This window comes from Onychomys torridus, chromosome 13 (genome assembly GCF_903995425.1).
Source record: "Onychomys torridus chromosome 13, mOncTor1.1, whole genome shotgun sequence".
Lineage (NCBI taxonomy): Eukaryota > Metazoa > Chordata > Mammalia > Rodentia > Cricetidae > Onychomys > Onychomys torridus.
In genome coordinates this window covers 10893472-10915865 of record NC_050455.1, presented here as the reverse complement: position 1 = coordinate 10915865, position 22394 = coordinate 10893472, and the positions used below count along the sequence as shown (strand labels likewise).

Below are 22394 nucleotides of genomic sequence, written 5' to 3'. Positions count from 1 at the left end.
TCTAGCCTCTAAAGACACTGTAGTCACGTCCATACCCATTCCCAACAGAAACATCCTCCACAAGTTAAAAATGATAAAAAGTTAATGTCTTTTAAAGTCACGTGTGTGTACATGCGTGTGTGCATGTGTGCGCGCGCACGCGTGTGTTTTGAGACAGGATTTCTCTGTGTAGCCCTGGCTGTCCTGGAACTTATTCTATAGCCCTGGCTGGCCTTGAACTCAGAAATCTGCCTGCCTCTGCCTCCCCAGTGCTGGGATTAAAGGTGTGCACCACCACTGCCTGGCAAACTTTTTTTTTTCTTTTTTCTTTTTTTTTCAGGGCTGAGGACTGAACCCAGGGCCTTGCGCTTGCTAGGCAAGTGCTCTACCACTGAGCTAACTCCCCAACCCCAACTTTTTATTTTTTGAGACAGGGTCTCACTGTGTAGTCCTGACTGTCCTAGATCTCACCATGTTGCTCACACTAGCCTTTTTATTTTCCCGAAGCTCACAGCACTGGCTTTCCCCAATTTCTCCGGTTCTTTGCCACCAGCTCTTGCACTCCACTGTAGCAAATAATAATAGGTGTTTGTGTATGCATGTGTGGTGTGTGTGTGTGGTGTGAGTGAGTGTGTGTGTATGTGTGTGTGTGGTATGTATGTATGTGTGTGTGGTATGTGTATTGTGTGTGTGTATGTGTGTGTGGAGTGAGGGTGTGTGTATGTGTGTGTGGTATGTGTATTGTGTGTGTGTATGTGTGTGTGGTATGAGTGTGTATGTGTGTGAGTGTGTGTGTATGTGTGTGTGGTGTGAGTGTGTGTGTGAAATGCACCAAGCATTCTACTACCAGCATTCCAAGCTCTTTTTACTTTTATTTTGAGACAGGATCTCACTAAATTGTCAAAACTGGCCTGGTACATACTATGAAGCCCAAGGCAGGCCCTGAACTTGCAATCCTCCTGCCTTGGTGTCTCAAGTGCTGGGACTATAGGAGTGTATCACTCAGTCCTGGGATTATAGGCACAAGCCACCATCTCCCATTTTCCCCTCTCTTTTTTGGCTAGGGTCTCATTTGCAATTTGATGGCATTGTGCAAACAGGGAGGAAGGACCTCATTGGAGGAAGTAGGTAACGAGGCGGTCCATGAGCACTCCTCCTTGCTCTCTCTGCTTCCCAGCTGCCTTGAGGTGAGCAACTCTGCTCTATCACCCTTCCCACCAGGTCTCATCTCACACCTAAAACAATGGAGTCAGCAGACCGTGAACTGAATCTCCCGAAGTGTCTTCTCAGGCATTTTGTCCTTGAGATGAAAAGTGTCTAACAGAATAAGAATACAGTGTAACCATGAGTCATGCTCTCTGCCTTTTCAAGGGAGCCAGGTGGATCTCCTGTAGCTCAGGTTGGCTCTGAACTCATTGTGATCCACTTGTCTCTGTGTCCCAGGTATGGGAATTGCAGGTGGACACCATATGTAGTGCTCTCATCTTTTGCTCATCTCTTTCTGAGATTCCAAAGTGTACTTCTATGCTCAGTATGACTTGAATGAAATGGCAGTGTTTGCTCTCACTTCCCCCACTCTTATCCAGCTTCATCTCAGCTGACCACTTTAGCGGGTGTTACTGCACAGCTCACGGGTAAAGGAGACAGTAAAGGGGAAGAGAGGTGAAACTTCTGAGTCACACAGCAGCATCTGCCAGAACAGTGTTTTCAATGGCAGCTCATGGCCCTCTACAATTGTGAAATCAATTCATGAGTTTTCAAAATCCAATAGCCGATAGAAAAGGAAGAGCAGACGCAGGAGCAGCTGCAACACACACAGAACACAAAGCGAGGCCTTGGCAAACACTCGTCTCTCTCTTACATCCATAAGTACGTGTGTCTTGGAAAAACATATTCTACACCAAAGTCACGGGGCAAGGAAAGGGAAAAGGAGGCCACTTCTATTAGCCTGTTTGTGTTATTGTAATGCAATGCTGTGGTTGGGTAACTTTATGGAGAAGAGGTTTATTTGTTCTTGGGGATCTGATCCAAAGTCCAAGGCTGCCTCTGGTAATGGACTTTGCCTTTGTAATGGCAAAGTCCCAATGGTGGCAGACGGTGTCACAAGGCAAGAGGCAGAGAGTGTACATGTGTCTGTCCAATCTCTTATAAAGCCATCAAGATTCAACCATGTTGGGTTCACTACTCTGACCTTCTTCAATTGAATTAAACTTTTTTTTTTTGTTTTAAGACAGGGTCTCTCTGCACAGTTGGGGTGGAGGGGTGAGGAAGTGTACTTGGAACTTAAGGCAATTTCCCTGCCTCAGGCTTCTGAGTGCTGGATTACAGATAGAAGCCATCATGCCTTGTCCCCTTCTTCACATTTTACAAAGGGTTTCATGTATTCTGGGCTGGCATCCAAGTTATTATGTAGTCAGTGAGGACCCTGAACTTCTGATGGTCTTGCTTCTGAGTGCTAGGATTACAGGTGCATGCTACCATGCCCAGTTTATGCTGTTTTGGGACTAGACGTAGGACCTCTTGCATTCAAGGCAAGCGCTGCCACGGAGCTACCCCACCTCCCACCCCATGCTCATCTCCTGTTGCTCTGTTCGGTAGAGCTGGTGACCTAACCAAAGGCCCCATGTGTCCTGAGCAAGTGCTGGACCACTGAGCCAGCTAATTCATGCTCCTAAATTTGAACGTCAGTAGTCTAAGACAGATTAGTATGAAGTGAAGATCAAATATACCTATGTAGAGAAGCATAGAGAGTGAGGCAATAAGAACATGAGATCTACTCAGTCTTAATCTAGTATTTAAGAGTAAATTGTTCAAGCACAGCTTGCATTTAAAAATTGTTTTTGGCCAGGTGGTGGTGGCGCACGCCTTTAATCCCAGCACTCGGGAGGCAGAGCCAGGAGGATCTCTGTGAGTTCGAGGCCAGCCTGGTCTCCAAAGTGAGTTCCAGGAAGGGCACAAAGCTACATAGAGAAACCCTGTCTCAAAAAAAACAACAACAAACAAACAAACAAAACAAAAACAAAAACAAACAAACAAAAATTTGTTTTTGTTGGGCATGGTGCATGTCTTTAATCCCAGCACTCTGGAGGCAGAGGAAGTTAGAACTCTGTGAGCTTGAGGCTGGCCTGGTTTATAGGAGTACATAATAGAGAAGCCTTGTCTCAAAAAACAAACAAAAATTGTTTTTAGTTCAAGCTACCGTATTTATATGCATATTTAAATTTCTTTTGTGCACTTACTTATTTGTGTGGGGTGTGAGTGCATATGAGTGGCACAAATGCCATGGGTCACAACCACTTGCAACTCCTACTCCAGGGGACCTGATGCCCACTTCTGGCATTTTCTACTCACAGTCATGTACTTAGTTACCCTTTGACCCAGAGGCAAAAAATACCTAATACTCAGGGCTACCAGCAAGAAGGAGAGAATGGTGAAATGTTTGTTTTGTTTCTTTTAGAATGAAATGTTTCCCCTCATAGCAGATTCTTTTAGCTCCTTTAAAAAGTAGGTTATTCTTACTGACTTTTGTATGGCTATGTGTGTTGGAGAGCAAGCAAGCTTGCCATGGTACCCATGGAGATGAGATGGAAACATGCAGGGGCAGTTCTTTCCTTCCATCCTGTGGCTGCTGGGGTCTAGACTCAGGTTGTCAGCCTCGGCAGCAAGTGCCTTCCTTACCTGTTGAGCCCTCTAATCTCCCCACCCCTCAGTGGATTCTTAAAGCACATTCTCCAGTAAGCCATGTGCCAGTTGAGTATCTTTTGGTCTGTTACCCATTTGGCATGGATAGCACTCAGTTTTCTCAGCAAGACCAACCAGGTCAGCCTCACATGCTTGCACAGCACCAGCAGGAAGGCTGGATATGTTTCAGCCAAATAAACCTCTTTGAATTATAAAATGTTGCATATTTTATAGCAACACAAAATGAGCTTCTGTAGCCAATGACCCCAAAGAAACTCTGAGACAATTTCTCAAATATTGTTCTGGACAATTTCTCATACCAGATGGTGGAGGGGAGTCTGGAATCAGTTTAGTGGGTGGCCTGTAACCAGTTTTCTGGGATACTACAGTAACAGGCCTGCAACCAGAGGTTTCTTCACCCCAGTAGAGGGGGCTCGCTCTCCTGACCAGTTTGTTCCGTTAGCCATTGTGGATCTGAAGACAGACTACTTTTCATGAGCCCTAGCATAACGACCTTCCCTTCTCATTCCCTCTGATTCAGCCACACTGCAGTAATTAATCTAGAGCCAGATGCTCCACCCTAGGGTCTTCCTGGGATGACATCTTCAGCTCCACTAGCGTCACATTGTAAGCACTGCATTAAGAATCCGAAGAATCAAGTCACCAGCTTTGGTGACTCAAGCTTGTAGCCTCTGCAGTTGGTGCAGAGGCAGGAGGATTAAGAGCTCAAGGTCTTCCTTGTTTAGATAGAAAGTTGAATGCAAGCCTTGGCTGCATGAACCACTCTTTTTTTTTTTTTTTTAAGCTGAGGATCTGCAAGTGCTCTATCACTAAGCTAAATCCCCAACCCTAAGCTAAATCCCCAACCCATGAACCACTCTTAAACGAAAACAACAGCAACAAAACCCACAAGTTGTAAAGTGGGTAGGTATGATGGGATAGTATCATAATCCCAGGGCTTGGGAGGTTGAGGTGGAAGGATCTGGGGTTCAAGGGCATCCTGGGCTGTATAAGGAGACCCTGCAGGAAATGACAACAACCAACTGCAAAGTCATGACATCTGGGAAGGACTCTGGGTCCTGGCGGAAGTACTGTAACCTGGAGAGTGGGTTCACCTTTCTTACCTATGGAATGAAGAGGCCAGTATTTGGGTCTTTATGTGGCATTCTTCCCTCACTCCCCTTGGTCCTTCTCCTTTTCTTATTTTGTATAATTTTGTGGGGTCTCCTATGTGAGAACTTATTTGGAGGTCCTCACAGGGAAGCACAGCTATGTGGATACCACCACCCAAGAACAGTCTCTTTCACCATGCACACAGCTTTGGGAGGGAGACAGAGTGGAGAGGAAGGGACATCTGCATAGCCAGCCAGATCCCCTGAATTAACCCTGCTGATGTGTGGAGTGACACATGTCACAGGCAGATGGCCCTCCATTCTATTCTATAGTGATGGTTTGTTTGTTTATTTATTTTATTTATTTATTTTTGAGACAAGAGCTAATGTAGCCTAGACTCTTGAACCTGCTAGGGAGAATCTGTTTCTGTTCTCTCTCTCTCTCTCTCTCTCTCTCTCTCTCTCTCTCTCTCTGTGTGTGTGGTGTGTGTATGTGTGTGTATGTGTGTGTGCGTGTGTGTGCACAGAAGCATGGCCCCAAGTGCCTGTGTGTGGGCCAGAGAACTTCATCTGATTTCCTTGAGGCAGGGTCTCCCACTGAATCTAGAGCTAATCTTGTCGTCAGCAGCCCCCCAAATCCTCCTATCTCTGTCCTCCATAGCACTGGGGTTACAGGTGTGTGCATGATCACACTGGCTTTTTACATGGGTATTGGGGATTTGAACTCAGGTTTTAATGCTTATGCAGCAAGCATTCTTACTCACTGAGCCATCTCCCCAGCCTCATATCTTACTACTCAGAATCATGGTATCAACTGCTAGAGATATGATAACAAGCACAGTTCCTACACCATTTTAATATTTTTATTTATAGTCTGTGTATGGGTGTTTTGCTTGAATGTCTATTTGTGCATGACTGGTGTGCCTCATGCCCAAGAAAGGGCATTGGATGCCCTGGAACTGGAGTTACAGAGGGTTCTGAGCAACCATGTGAGTGCTAGAAACTAAATTCAGATCTTATGGAAGAACAGCCAGTGCTCTTAACTGCTGAGCCATCTCTCCAGCCTCCGTTTTCATGTCAGTGATCACCAGCTTGAATCATGTGGTCCAGGCGGATCTCAGATTTGCTATGTAACTATGGATGATCTGAAACTTCTGATTCTCCAGCTTCCCAAGTTCTGGGGTGGCAGTCTTTGTTTGTGTCCTACCATACCTTCCAAAATGATGAATCCTTGTTCTCCATTTAGACAAGGCATTCTTTCACACGTTTATTACAGAAAAGATTTCTTCATAGAAAAACCTCCTCTTCTCAAGTAAAGAGCTCACATTTGGGGCTCAAAAGAAGGCTTAGTGGTGAAGAGCACTGACTGTGTTCCCAGAAGACCCAAGTTCAATTCCCAGCATCCATAAGCTTTAATTCCTGGGGATCCTTCTGGTCTTCAAGGGCACTGTATGCCTGTGGTGCACAGATGTACATGCCTAAAAAACCACTCCTATACATAATACGTGAAAATAAACACATCTAAAATCAAACCTTTTTGATTTGCAGTAGAGAATAGACGGTGACAACTTCCTGTTTAGCAAAGCCTTTGCTCGCTGGGACTAAGGGTGTGCTCTCCTTAAGTGCTGCTGCCATGCAGCCACAGCTGGCCTAGCTTCATGTTCTGCCCAGGTTCTGGGTCCTACTAACATATGGAAATGTGCTGGGATAGGAGTCATTTCCCAGGTGATAGTGTACTTTAAAGCAGGGTTAAATAATAGTTGCTACTGACATTGATCAACACTCCAAACAGGTGCAATGTTCATGTTAACCCTAGAGAGCAAACAAACTGAGATGGTTTGTAACAAAGTAAACATTTAGACTTATTTTGCAAGTTTATTTTTTGTCACTCCCCCCCCCCCCCCTTTGTAAGTTTTTAAAAACAAAACCAAACAGCATGTAGTCTTTCTTCTATTTTTCTCTATTTGAGGGAGGGAGAGATTATTTATTTATTGTGAGACAGGGTATCATGTAGCCCAGGCTACGACAGAGGATGGCCTTGAATGAAATACTCTTAGCTCTGCCTTTTAAAGGCTGGGATTATAGGGCATGAACAGCATGCCTGTTTTATGAAGTGCTGGTGAACAAATTTAGGGCTTCCTAAGTACGTTATCATCTTAGATACATCTCTAGAACTATACATATAGGCATGATCTCATTTTGTAGATCAGGCTGGCCCTGTAACTGGAAGGAATCCTCCTGCCTTATCTTGCCCAGTGCTGGGATTACAGGTGTGAGCCACCATGCCAGCTTTTGCTTTGCATTTAATAACACTCAGAAATAATTTTGTATGCATACCACTCAGTGAACACTTTAAAAAACTTGCTTTTTGCTAAAAGCCACTAATAAGCCTACTGGCTAGGGGTGGCCAATCAATAAAGTGCTTGCTACCCAAGGATGAAGACCTGAAGTCATATCCCCGACACCCACATAAAGAATTGGCCCTGTGGCACATGCCTGTAATCCTAGTGCTGAGCGTGTAGAAATATGTGAATCTTTGGTGCTTACTTGACAGCCATCAGCATATATAGATCAGTGAACTCCAAGTTTAGTGAGAGACTGCCTCAAAAAAATAGGGTATACAGTTAAAGGGAAGGACAACTGACACTGACCTCTAGCCTCCAAGTAAAGGCGGGGGGCACTCCCCAGTTACCAGAAGATGAAAATGGCCTTGTATTCTGTAGTGGTCACATCCACACGGGGAATACAGATAAACACTGGGTTCTTATGGAGACACAAGCAATGAAAGCATCATAGAGAAATGAGAGAGAAATGGATAGAAACCCCAGCACTCCAGAAGCTGAGGCAGAGGTCACACATTCCAGGGCAGCTCAGACTACACAGTAAGAGCTTTTGTTAAAACAAACAAACAAACAAACAAACAAAACACTTTATGTAACCTTAGCCAGGTATGGGTTAGTGGCAGACACTCATCCTCCTAGGACTCACAGGAAGATCAAGAGGATCACAAACGTATAGCCAGCCTAGGCTACACAGTGAGTTCAAGGCCAGCCTAGATTGTATGAGTCTTGTTTCAAAAACAAACATACCAACCAAATCCAACATGGTTGCACTGGCCCTTAATCCCAGTACTGGAGAGGCAGAGACAGGTGGATGTCTGTGAGCTTGAGATCAGTCTAGTATACAGATTGAGCTCCAGGCCACCCAGTGCTACATAGTGAGACCCTGTCTCTAAATAAGTAGTTAAATGAAAAATTAATAAATGAAGGTTCACAGTGGTTAACTTGCTATCTTGAATATCTCTAAAGAGGCCACACCCTCATCCTGTGTTGCTCTGGAAAGCAAAATCTAGATAAAGGGCAGAAGCCAAGAGCAAGCACGTTCTAGGTCAACGTAGGGTGCTGACTAGGTCTTTGCTCTCCTTCTCAGTGACCTCTGGATGGATCATCAAGGGTCATTTTAGTGGTTTGAATGAGAACTGTCTCTCATAGACTCGGGTATTCGAATATCTGGTTCCCAGTTAGTGGAGCTGTTTGGGGAGGTCAGGGTGCAGCCTTGCTGGAAGAAGTATGCCACTGGGGCAAGCTTGAGAGGATATGGGCTTGCCCTGCTTCTGTTTGCTCTCTCTGCTTCACGCGTGCCCTGGAAGATGTTATCTCTCTGCTTCCTGCTCCTGCCACCTGGCCTGCGGCTTACTGCTACACATTCCCTCATGGTGGACTCTGGTCCTTGCGCAGCTGTGAGCACCATAAACCTTCCCTTCTATGAGCTGCCTTGATCGGGTGTTTTATCACAGCGACAGAAAAGTAACTAACACAGTGGTCAAGGTCAGGTCAGAGATCACTTGGCTGGAACACTGGAGCCTGTTATGATACTTTCCTGCCCGTTATTGACCTCCATTCCATCCAGAACCTCAGGAAGGAAGGAGACCATGTTTTGCATTTCTACAATACATTTCAGAACTTTCCAGGCATGTCCACTCTGTGGCCCAGGGTGGTTATGAATTCAGTCAGACAGACACATTTGGGGATGACAAAGTTATACTGCAAAGTAAAAGAGGGCAACCCCCAGGCTAGCTGACACCATGAGATGCAGAGCCTAGGTCTTTGTTGGAACCCTGTTATGCTCCACAGTAATTGCCAAATTCTGTCTGATACCATTCATAGTTCTGATGGATTTCTGAGAATATACAGTACAAAATATCCCATGACCTCAAGAACATGATTTGAAGACATGCCTTACTTGCAGAACCATAATGTCATGTTTCCGCTTCTTGGAAATGGACACTGAGTATGTTCTTAAAATAGACAGAGCTCAACTCGCCCTACAATTCTCTAGAAGAAAACATGTTATCATTTTTAGACATTCATTCTAGGATGAAAATATAAAAATCATAGTCCATGTGTAGTTCATCTTGTGAGTAGGCAGAGCTTACTACAAAGTAGTATACATGCTCTGAGTTAGGGATAAGGAAGGTGATCAAGGGTAACAGAGTAGAACCAACAAATGCATAGAATGGGGCGGAGAAGAGAGAAATTGGAGGGCACAGCTTGGCAGACAGAGAGAGCAAGGACTGGTGGGCACAGAAGAGTGGCTGAGAGCACATCCACTCCAGAAGGACTCTTAGGTAAATGAGAGGGACGCTCTCAGATTTCAATCCATTTGTCTTGGAAAACAGACAAGCCTATAGATCTGAGTGATGGTAATATTACTTTATATTTGAATGCTATTTTCTAGTTTTCAAAATGATTTTACCTTTTTTTTCTATCTCAGTGACAGACATTGTCTCAAAAAACGTGGTAGGTGCCTCCTGAGGAACAGCATCTGCATAGCAAAACTCTCTCTCAAGAAACCCCCAAAAGGGAGGGGGCTCCGAGTCCAGCTGGGTTGGTAGAGCACTTGCCTAGTGCTGTGCTCTGTATGGCTCCAGGAACTGTCCTCACTGGGGTGGCAGGGAAGGAAGAACTGACAACACACAGACACACTTACAGAAAAGCTGGGATTGGTGATCTGGGCTCTCGGGAAGAAAAGCCCCATCATCCTGCAAGCTCAGTGTGTTACTATATACAGTTGAACAAGGAGACAGGGTTACTGCAGATAGATGAACAAGGATTCAGGATTATTCTATACAGCTGAACAAAGAGGCAGGGCTAGCGAATCTTGGTAGAAGCTCTGTAGGGGAGCAGTCTTCAGGCTGTAAACCATTCAGGGGCAGAAAGCTGTCAGAGACATTTTCTGAACACACTGTCAACATCACACTCAGACTAGAGGAAGGCTTTGCCACTCTCAAGGCACTGGGGTCCTTGACATGAGATGCTCATGTCAGACATACACTTTCACTCAGGATGTTACTAGGCTACAGGAAGTGCTGAGTTCAGTCCTCAACAATGCATAATTCCAGGTAAGGTGACACATGCCTGAAATCCCAGCACTTGGAGGGTAGCAGAAGGAACAGAGGTTCAAAGCACCTTTGGGCTACATAGCAACTTTAAGATTAACCTGGGTTACATGAGACCCTGTCTCCAAAAATAAAATAAAAAAATTCTCTTGAAATGGTAGAGGCCTTGACTTGGCTTAGTTCTCTAGTACACTATCCTGGTTCTATCCAAATCAGTTTTCAAGCATTTATGAAGGATACTATCTTAAAAATACAATTGATGCCCGGCGGTGGTGGCACATGCCTTTAATCCCAGCACTCGGGAGGCAGAGCCAGGTGGATCTCTGTGAGTTCGAGGCCAGCCTAGGCTACCAAGTAAGTCCCAGGAAAGGCGCAAAGCTACACAGAGAAACCCTGTCTTGAAAAACAAAAACAAAAACAAAAAAATACAATTGATGTTGGGTGGTGCAGCTCAGTGGTAGGGTACTTGGTTGTATCTCAGCCTTTACTTAATCCACAGCACCAAAATAACAAATACTGGGAAATGGAAACAAAGAAAAAAAATCATATAGGCCAGAGAGATCATCCACTTAGTAAAGTGCTTGCCACACAAGCGTTAGGACTTGACTTCAGATTCCCACTGCAAGTGCAGCAGTGTGCATCTACAGTTCTAGTGCTGGGATCCAGGGAGCTTGCTGGCCAGCGAGTCTAATTGAAGTAGTAAATGTCAGTTTCAACGAGACCCTGTCTCAAACAGTTGACTATAGAATGATAAAGGAAACAGTGGCACTAACCTCTGGAATATGCATATACACACAGAAACACACACACAGAAACACACACACACACACACACACACACACACACACACACACACACCCCAAATGATGACAACAGAGGAATATAATAGGACCTATTAGGACAAAAGCTTGGCTCTAGGAAGTCCCAAAGGACAAGGCTTTGGCATCCAGAAATTCAGTTAAAGAGGGGAAGAATGGTAAAGGCAAGAAGGGTGCCCCACTGGGAAGGACAGTTGAGGTCTGATGGCCTAAACTCTGTTTCCCAAATGCTGATAGTAATCTTATTGTAACACATGAATGAGAAATGCAGGCAAGAGTGAATGCTCCTACAGTAGCAGTCAGGATCCTGTTGGTATGGTTGATCATTACTTTGGGTCATTATCTCAGTCATGTGAGCTATGTCTGGGACTATCTCTGCGCTTATAGAATTGTTTATATCCTTTATCTTAAGGTGATCATCAGTAGGGCTTGTTGTTTATGGTGTCTAGGGTAACTATAAGAAAGAAAGTCTTGGGGGGAGCATAGAAGGATAGATGGCATAAGATGAAGCCAAAAAGAAAAAAAATTAGACAGTGATTATGCCCCACCTCACATCCCAGATGTCAAACCATATTTGCATTCTATGGTAGAATTGTGAATTCCCAATGGACCCATAAGCAGAGAACACTTTGAACAGTGTTTGTCCTTTGGTAAGTATGTGTCAAATAGTAAATATTCTCTCTCTCTCTCTCTCACTATTTTTTTCATTTTTTTTTTTTTTTTTTTTTTCCGAGGCAGGCTTTCTCTGTGTCCTAGCACTCATTCTGTAGACCAGGCTGGCTTTGAACTCAGAGACCTGCCTACCTTTGCCTCCTGCATGCTGGGACTAAAGGCTGCACCACCACGCCAGACTGTGTCATTTGTTAAGAGTGGCTTCTTATGGCCCTAGGAATTCAACAGAAGCCTTCTTAATGCAATATACATTTGAAAGAATAAGGGGAAATTTTATTTCCATCCTTAGACATTTTGTTTCATTTTATGTGAGACAGGATCTTACCTGACAACCCAAGTTGGCCTAGAACTCATAGTAATCCTCCTGCCTCAGCCTAAGGGCTAGGATTACAGATGTGAGTTACCATGTGTAGCAATATCCTTAGACCTTTGTAGAAAGCCTGCTTCTTGTTCTCAGATTTTTAAATCAATAGAAAAACTTGCTATATATTTAGATGTGTTATCATTCTGTCTGTTTACTTGTTCATTTTGAGACAGGCTGCCCAGGAACTAGCTATGTAGCAGAGGGTGTCCTTGAACGTCACCATCTTTCTGCAGCCATCTCACCAGTGGTAAAATTACAAGCTGGAACCACCACACCTAGTTTTATTTGGTGCTGGGTATAAACTTTTATTTTACTCTCAGTTTTTTTGTGTTGCTAAGAGAATGAACCTGAGCCTTGTGTACCTTAGGTAAACATCCCAGCACTAAGCTGCATTGCCTGTGCCGGTATCATCTCTGAAATTAGGAGGTTTAGGCCTGGGTGAGGTGGCACACACCTTTAATCCCAGAGGCAGAGGCAGGCAGATCTCTGTGATTCAAGGCCAGCCTGGGCTACCTGGAGAGTTTCAGGACATCTATGTCTACATATAGAGACCTTGTCTCAAACAAACAAACGAGCAAGTGAAATTAGACAGTTTAGAGTTCTACACCAGTTAGTACAGCATTATAAAAACACAAACACCAACAAAACAACACCTAGATGATTTGGATTAAGGCACTTGTCCAAGCAAAGAATGACAAGACCTGGATCAACTTCTGCCCCAGTCTGATAAAGTCCAGAGCACTACTTGAACATGCAAATCATAATCTTCAAGGAAAGGTAAATAGATGCCCAGAGCCAGCTTTGGATTATAGATATTGCTTATCTAATCTTTGCTGTTTTTATAAACAAGGCTTCAGATGCAACGGAAGGTAAGGTAAAGTCCAAAGTGAGCTGAGTCATTCGGCTTCACAGGCTAGCCTGTGATCACATCTTTCAAAGCAGATACAGACACAGGCAAAGTCCCCTGACTGCAGTGAGGAAATGAAACTACAGGATTCCAACTAAATGACCCTGTTTGCCTGAACTATCCAGCTGAGGGATCGTCAGCTAAAAGGGGCCAGGCTGTAGAGACGGCTCATCAGTTAAGAGTGAGTACCGCTCTCCCAGAGACCCAAGTTTGGTTCCTAGCACCCATGTTGGCTGACTCACAGCCACTTGTAACTTCAGCTACAGGGGACTCAACACCCTTGCCACCTGGTCTCAAAGGCCACCTGGTCTCAACTGCAGACATACAAAGACAATCACACATATCCACAAATAAAAAATAAAAATGTTTCTTAAAACGAAACAAAAGCACAAGAAGCAGCCAGTAATGGCAAAGGCAGGAGGATCAGACGTACAAGATAATCCTCACTATGTAATGAGTTCAAGGTCAGCCTAAGATACACAAAAGTGTCTTAAAGGAAGAATTAAATCATACGAACAACTCTCATTTTCTATCCAAGAACATTCATGTCAATTTTAAAATAAATAATAGGAAGTAGTGTTTTATTCTAAAATAAGAACTTTGACTCTTGATATTTAGTATTGTATAAATATTATAAATTCTATTTAAAATTTACATTTTATGCCAGGTGGTGGTGGCACACGCCTGTAATCCCAGCACTCGGGAGACAGGGGTAGGTGGATCTCTGTGAGTTCGAGGCCAGCCTGGTCTCCAAAGCGAGTTCCAGGACAGTCTCCAAAGCTACAGAGAAACCCGGTCTCGAAAAACAAAACAAAAACAAACAAACAAAAAAATTATGGGGGGGGGGAACTGGGGTTGATATATACAATGAAAAAAATTTAATAAATAAATATATTTAAATACAAAAAAATTTACATTTTATGGCTGGAGAAATGGCTCAGTGGTTAAGAGTACTCACTGCTCTTGCAGACTACCAGAGCTTAATTTCAGCATTCACATCTGGCAGTTCACAACAACCTGTTAGCTCTAGCTCCAGGGATTCTGACACCCTCTTCTGTCTGCCACAGGCACTGTTCTCATGTGCACTTAACAACACACACACACACACACACACACACACACACTATACACACAACACACACATCCACCTCAACACAACACCACACATAAATACACACATACACCACACATATACACACCACACATACACACATACAAAACACACACACACACACACACACACACACACACACACACACAGAGAGAGAGAGAGAGAGAGAGAGAGAGAGAGAGAGAGAGAGAGAGAGAGAGAGACTTAATTAGGGTTTCTATTGCTGTGATGAAACACCATGACCAAAAAGCAAGTAGGGGAGGAAAGTGTTTATTCACTAAGCTTTCACATCACAGTTCATCATTAAAGGAACTCAGAACAGGAACTGAAGCAGGGCAGGAACCTGGAGCCAGGAGCTGATGCAGAGGCCATGGAGGGGTACTGATTATTGGCTTGCTCAACACAACTTGTTCAGCCTGCTTCCTTCTAGAACCCAGGACCATCAGGCTAGAGATAGCACCGCCCATACTGGGCTGCCTGCCCCCACACATCAATGACGGTCTCATAGAATATTCTATTGTTGAAGAGACACCATGACCATAGCAATTCTTGTAAAGGAAATCATTTAACTGGGCTTGCTTACAGTTTCAGAAGTTTAGTCCATTATCAGCATGGTGGGAAGTATGGTGGCACACAGGCAGACATGGTGCTGGAGCTGAGAGTTTTACATCCAGATCTGCAGGCAGCAGGAAGGAAAGAGACATTCTTGAACATCTGGAATCCCAAAGCTCACCCCTGGTAACACACTTCTAACAAGGCCACCCCTCCTAATCTCTGTCGAGTAGTGCCACTCCTAAATGACCAAGCATTCAAATACATGAGCCCATAGGGGCCATTCCTATTCAAACAACTGCAATAACTAATAAAAAATGCCCTGCAGGTGGACATTATAGAGACATTTTCTTAATTGAGATTTCCTCCTCTCAGATGACTTTAGCTCATGTCAAGTTGTCATAAAACTATCCAGTATACACATCATATACACCACACATACCCCATACAAAATCATACATACACACACCACACATATCCTCTCCACTACACAGATAAACATACCACATATATCCCCTCCACCACATAGACACAACATTACACATACCCCACACACATACACAAACCACACAAACAAATGTAAATCAAATCTAATGCATAAAGTGATTTTTTACAAGTTCAAGTGTTCTTTACTCAAAGTTGAAAATGTACCATATAACATATTGCAAAAATTCACTGGTAGTACAAAACACTTTGCAGCTGTGAGAAGGCAATAAAAAGCTGACTTTTAAACTCATTTCTATAAATTACTGTTGCAGTACTTTGCAAATACAGAATTTCAAACTGCACTTTCTTTTTCTAAATTGCCTACAATACTCAAGGTTCCTGAAGCTAAGGCAGCTGTTTCAGAGAGGAGGGGAAGAGGTAGTGATGTCAGGGATTTCTATTTCTCTTTTGATGCCCACAGACTTCAGGGCATCAGCCCAGCTGTATCTGTAACCCCAAAACAGCTCTTCACCAGTCTAGATGGCTCTCAGCAAATATGCATATTCTGTGACCAGCATTACCATCATAACTTTTCCGTATCAGTTTGGATTTACTGAATTGTTAGCAAAACAGATTTTGTTGCCCGTGCAGGTTATGTCAACGTTCAAAATAAACAGGAAGCTGCCTGTGTGTTTGCCGTACACGTTCCCTCTTCTGTCTGCTTCATCCTGAGAAACAGTCTGCGCACAGTGTTCTGAAATGGATTCATTTTTTCTGCACAGGAACTCTGATAAAGATCCCCCAGCCTACCACAGTAGATGGTGACAGCAACAAGCGCTTTTTAGAGCCCCACTGAAGACTGCAGTCCTTGCAGGACATGTTTTGGCTGTCCCAGTGGTCAGCAGCTCCACATGGGAGACAGAAGTCATTACACTCTTGGATAGCCAGGTGGCATGGACATTGCTGGGGGTTACAATGTGCTTTGCACCAGCCTCTGGGAAGGCAGTTTTGATGCCTTTTTTTTTTTTTTTTTTGGTTTTTCGAGACAGGGTTTCTCTGTAGCTTTGGAGGCTGTCCTGGAACTCGCTTTGTAGCCCAGGCTGGCCTGGAACGACTTATGCTAGAAAATCCAAGTCACTGGGTCACCAACAAGAAGTTTAATGGTTCCATTCTTTCAGAAGTAAAGTCTTCATTAGCTCCTCTGAACCTCTTGAGCTGTCTCAGGCTCCGAGTGCTGGGATTAAAGGCGTGTGCCCCCACCGCCCGGCTAGTTTCGATGCTTTTTTGGTTGTATCTTTCTGCAGGGTTTTCTTTCTTCTTTCTCGGAGGAGTGTCCACGTCCTCAGTGGGACACATGCTGGCACTGGACTCTTTGACTCTGAACTCATATGCTTGTTTGTGTGTTTTGGTGCCGATTGCCTAGCAATGGCACAAAAGCAATCCTAGTAAGCACCGATAAGGACTCTAAACGTTGAGGCTCCACACCACATTCTCAGGAGCTTCAACATTTGGCTTCATTTTTATTGGTGTTTGACACTGAGAATTTGCTTCAGAGGGGCTGGAAAGTTTCATCTTTTTTCTCTTATTCACCATTGTTCTCTCCCCCTTCAGCCCCTGCTTCTCTGTCACTGTCTACATCCTTGGACTCCAGCACACTGATGGGGGTGTGCTGCTCCTGTTGTTAGGAAGTCTTCCTCTTTTGTGGCCCCTGGGCATTGTGATGTCTTTATCCACTCAGCAGTGAAGGCAGCAGCAAATCCTTAACTCCTTCCAGATGCTGGTAACACTGGCTCCCAAGGCTTGTGGTCCAGAGCTGTTTCTGTGTTCTGCTCTTATGTGTTGGGTGTTGCATGAAAGAGATACAGGAAGCAGTCCTGATTAAAACATCACCTACAGGAAAGTGTATGGAATGAATGTAAGCTTTGGTCCCTCTCAACAGATTTAGCATTTGGTCCATCTATGTTTGGGGTGTATTCAGGAGGCAGAGCACCTGGGAGCTGCTGCCTGGTGATATATAAAGTTTCTTCTGCTGTACCCTCATCTGGAAACATTGAGGAAATAACTTCACAAATTTTATTGGCAAAAAATTTCCATAGTGGGCAACTTTATCGTCTTGACTATCTTCTAGATCTTTCTGTTTTTCTTGTCTTTCATCAGGATCATCTCTATCATCATTGTCATCATTATCATTATATTAAACAAGAACATTTACCAATGCCACAAAATTTCACCATTTATAAATTCAGATTCTGTCTCCAGGAACTTTCCACCACATTTTTTTATTAGTTCTTCAGTGAAAGTGCCATCCTGATCTAGAACTTCAAACCCCATACAGGAATGTTATGTAAAACAGTTTCATCTTTCACTATGAAATTCTGCTGTCAGGGAGACCAAGAAAAAATTCAGGCCCTGATGCAACTGCACTCAGGGTGTGTAACCAGATGACTTATGTAGTTGGAGAGCTTCTCTCCAGGTGCCACCACGCCCACAGGAAAACTCTAGCTACAGACTTATGCTAGAAAATCCAAGTCACCTGGTCACCAACAAGAAGTCATGACGTGCATGGGTTGTATCCTTTGCTGCTTCCATTCTTGGTTTAATGCTTCCATTCTTCCAGAAGTAAACAGTCTTCATCAGCTCCTCTGAACTTCTTGAGCTGTCTCAGGCTCATGCAGTCTGATTTTACATGCTTCCATCAGCAAACTGGTTCTTTCTCAGATTTCTTCCCAGTCTGGCCCATGATTATTCTGTGTCTCATGCACCAGTTCACATCACCCCCACCACTAGGACTCCATTGCCTTTCATATCCCACTGGGTGTTGGACGTAACCCAACCTAATGCCAAACACAGTGGCCTGCATCAAATAATTCTTAAAAATAGCTTACACATTGCTAAGCCAACCCATTGCTACAAAAGAAAGAGAAAAATCAGATTCCCAATAAACATGTCCAGCTAATAGACAGTGTAGACATCTTCAGACTGACTGTTGAGGCTGGGTGTTGCTCACCTCTGTAATGCTAGCACCCCCATGGGACCAGGCACAAACATTAATATATATATAAAGCACATATATATGTAACAAAATACTCAGGCATAAAATTAAATAATTAACTTTTAAAAATTAAAAGAAATTTCTCCACTGGTTTTTTTTTCCCCCCTGGGTGTGAATGGGGATATAGGACTTAATTTGTTGTAACTTTGACATCAGTTAGAACTTTTTTGTTGTCGTTTTTTTCCTAAGGTCTCAAATAGCCAAGTCTGGCCTCAAACTCTTTGAAGCTTGTGACAATGAAGTATTCTGAGAATATTTCTCATATTTTAAGACTGGAACTTTTGCTGGACCTCACAGCCAGAGTTAACAATATACCTTGAAGTCACTTAGGACTTAAGACTACTAGCCTACTGTATACTCAAACTGTTTGTCTAACCTGCTGTTAAAAGAACAATATATCAGGCAACATTACTTGCCTTGGATTTCCCATGTAATCAACTTTTACAACCATGGCCAATTACGGCTAATGCATAGCTGTAACTTTAAGTTATGTTCTCTTCCATACCTGGCCCAGATAATGCATGTGGGTCATTTGCTGAAAGCAGTAAATACAGAAGTTGAAAGCAACTATAAACTAATAAAGGCAGAAAGCATCCATTTATGGATAGTGGTTGTTCCTCAATGATGTTTGTTATCTGGGTCAGTAGGAAACAGGGACTTAATTCCTTGAATAATTGTTACTAAAGATTTCTGTAAGTGTCCCATTCCTTCCCCCATGTGATACTTTCTATGCTGTTCAATAAAGACAGAGCAAACCCTTTGTTAGGAACAGACATGCACAGACAGAATAGACAGATACACAGGGACACATACAGGCACAGATTCAGACTCATGCAACAGACAGACAGTAGACAGAAGATACAGGGAGCATGAAGTAGAGAATTCAAATCTGGGCTTACTCTTGGCTAAATGACTCTAAGGGGAAGTGCTTTGAAAGTAATTTTCCTTAATTCAACACTGATTCATTATTGGTAACTCGGATTTAGTCATTGCTCCTTGAAGTAGCTGAAGATGAACTTGAACTTTTGATCCACCTCTTAAGCATTAAAATTACAGGTGTGTGTCACCACTTCTTTTGTTGTTTTGGTTTTTAATTAATTAATTAATTAATTAATTAATTTTAGACAAGATTTCATCAAGTAATTTTAGCTAGCCTGTAACTCAATATGTTGACCAGGCTGGCCTTGAACTTATGGAGATCCACTAACCTCTGCCTCCTAGGTGCTGGGAATAAAGAAATGTACCTCTGGATAGTATTTCAAAGTATTTGAAAATCTGAAAGTGAATTTCCCTTTTTTTTATACATGAACCTGTAAATAATTATCCATCGTACTGATCTCTCTTCTTCTTTCTCCATTTTTCTTTTATTGACATTTCTGCCTTTACTTTGCTTGTCAGCACAGAATGATTTATGCAGGAAACATTAGAGAAGTAGGCTTGAGTCTTGATGAGTAAGCCTGGTTCAGAACCATGGAGAGCAGCCAAAGCGATCCAAATGTGAGAAGTATGATTTGCAAAGGCCATGGTTGGTTTTGTTCTTAGGTTTTTAAATTGAATGTGTGTGTGTGTGTGTGTGTGTGTGTGTGTGTGTGTGTGTGTGTGTGTCTGTCTGTCTGTCTGTCTGTCTGTCTGTGTTACACCATGTGTGTGCAGATGTCTTCATGTCAGAACGGTCCAAGAATTGAGTTGTGTGAGTATTCTGAATGCTTGTGAGAAAACGCCAAGAAAACAAGGTAAGAGTCTTGTAAGTCAGTTTCTTCAAAACACAGACTTGTTCTTGGAATGTGTTACCTCCTCCCAGGTATAGCAAACAGGACTGAGTAACTGGCTCTTGTTATTTGTTTATATGCCTCAATGGAAAGACATGTTCTTTTGTATTGTGCATCTTGTCCTTGTGATTGTACACAGGTTAAACTCATGAAAACTTACTCATGTGACTCTTCTTAACCCTCAGAGTATAAACTGTCTGATGCTCTGAATAAAGTTGGCTATTTCATAAGACTTTAGTTAGCCTCATATATTGGCTCCACTCTCCCAAGTTCCACTGCCTCTAGAGAAAGCCCAACATATGCTAGAAGAGGGCTTTGGCGCCCTTAAGGCTGCTGAGCCAGGTTCTGGGAACCAAACTCTAGGTCTTCTGGAAGAGTAGCAAGCACTCTTAACTTAGCTGCCGAGCCATATCTCAAGCTCCTAACTATGACATGTTAACATTTGGGAAGGGGAGGCAGGAGGATAAGGACTTCAGGACAGCCTTGGCACATGAAGATCTGTCTAAAGTAAAATAAAATGTGGGCCAAAGTTGAGGTTAGCACAGTAGTAGAGGACTCGGTCTAGTAATAATAAAGCTGTCTGATCTCCAGGACTGCTAAAGAATATGAACCAACATGTAGAATACAGGTTTATTATATGTGAGCATATATATGTGTATATTGTGTGTGTATATGTATGTGTTGGGCACTGGATTGAACCCAGAACCTTGTACATGCTATTGCAGACACAACCATTGAGCTACATATTGCCTGTCCTGATCTCTCTTTCTCTCTCCCTCCATCTCCCCACCCTTTCTCTCTGTCCTGTTAGGGATTAAATCCAGGGCCTTTGTATCTTAGGCAAATGCTGTACCACTGAGCTACATTCACACCCCATAAATTATATATTAAACCCTCCTTCTATTTCAATGTTTTCAATTAGTATATCACAAAATATTTGAGTGTAATTAACTTAAAAGTTTCTCTCTCTTATATTGTATGCATTGTTGATTTTTCTGCATGTATGTCTGTGCACCATGTGTGTGTAGTGCCCACAGAAGGCATTGATCACCTGGGCCTGGAGTTACAGATGGTTGTGAGTTACTATGTGTGTGTTAGGAACTGAACCTGGGTCTCTAGTGATAACTATGTATTTTAGAATTAAAAATTTTTATAATTACAAATTACAATGTTCAACAGCACCATCTGCTGTTGGAAAAGGTGAAAGCAGTTTCAATTTGTTATGCACTAGATTTGATCTTCAGATTTAAAATAAATGGAAGTAATTACAGAGGTCTGAACAGTAGATTTAGGTGTTCAGCTTTAAATGAATCCAGCAATTCTAGCCTCAACATAGAGCATTTATTATGTGTATATGATGTCTGAGTATTCAGTGCAGTGCCACAGTGCACATGTAGAGACCAGAGGACAGCTTTGTGGAGTGCTTCCTTCCTTCCACGATGTGGGTCTTGGGGGTCAAACTCAGGTCATCAGTCTTGGCAATAAGCATCCCAGCCATCTCACTGACCTCTAGCCCCAACTTTATTTTTTAAAAATATTTTTTAGGAGCTGGAAAGATGGCTCAGGAGCTAAGAGAACTTGCTTTTACAGAGGACTAGACACTCATACACATAAAACAAAATTAAAAAAAATCTTTAAAAATATTTTTAGGGTTTATTTTTAATGCTACCCCACAGAGGCCAGAAGAGGGTGTTAGATCCCCTGGAGCTGGAGTTATATGTAGTTATGAGCTCTCAGACATGAATGATGGGAATCAAACTTAGCTACTTTGGAAGTGCTCTCTTCAAACAAAATGTTGTATATAGACACTTTACCTGCTTGTGTGTCCATGACTGGCTGGTGCAAGTCAAAATGTCTATAGGTATGTTTGGAACAAGGAAGCTTGGTGGGAAGGCAACTTCCTCACAGTGAAGCCTCGGGATGAAGAGAAGCTAATTCTGTTTCTAGCTTCATGTTGACTATCCAGAAAAGTTAATTGCCCATGGTTCACTTCCTACATCAGAAAATTGGTGATTGAAGGTGGTTATAGGGAGTTCAAGGACGCAGCTTTGCTGAGTCAACACCCACAATAGGGCAGGTATTTTGATGATATAGCTGCCTTGGAATGATCTATGCATCCGTCAGTAACTTGGTTCACCATGCCTGGTGGAATGCTTTCTTTGGTCAGTGTGGTGGTTTGACTGAAAATGGCCCCTAGAGGCTCACAGGGATGGCCTTGTAGGAGTAGATGTGGCCTTGTTGGAGGAAGTGTGTCATTGGGGGCAGGCTTTGAAGTTTCAGATGCTCAAGCCAAGCCCAGAGTCACTCTCTCTTCCTGCTGCCTTCAGATCTGAATGCAGAACTCTCAGGTACTTTCCCATCATCATGTCTGCCAGCATGCTGCCATGCTTCCTGCCATGATGACAATGGACTAAACCTCTAAATTGTAAGCAATCTCCCAATTAAATGTTTCCTTTATAAGAGTTGCCATGGTCATAGTGTCTCTTCACAGCAATAGAAACCCTAACTAAGACTGTCAGTTATCAGCAATGAGTGGACATTTATTCACATCTC

At 43.1% G+C, this 22394-nt stretch overlaps 1 protein-coding gene and 1 pseudogene across 1 annotated transcript in view; both read right to left on the bottom strand.

Annotated features, from left to right (window-relative positions):
* The window catches only part of Rnf125 (ring finger protein 125), a 77069-nt gene that overhangs the window by 49789 nt on the left and 4886 nt on the right, over positions 1 to 22394 (bottom strand). The window lies entirely within an intron of this gene.
* On the bottom strand, positions 15440 to 17943 carry LOC118594942 (annotated as a pseudogene).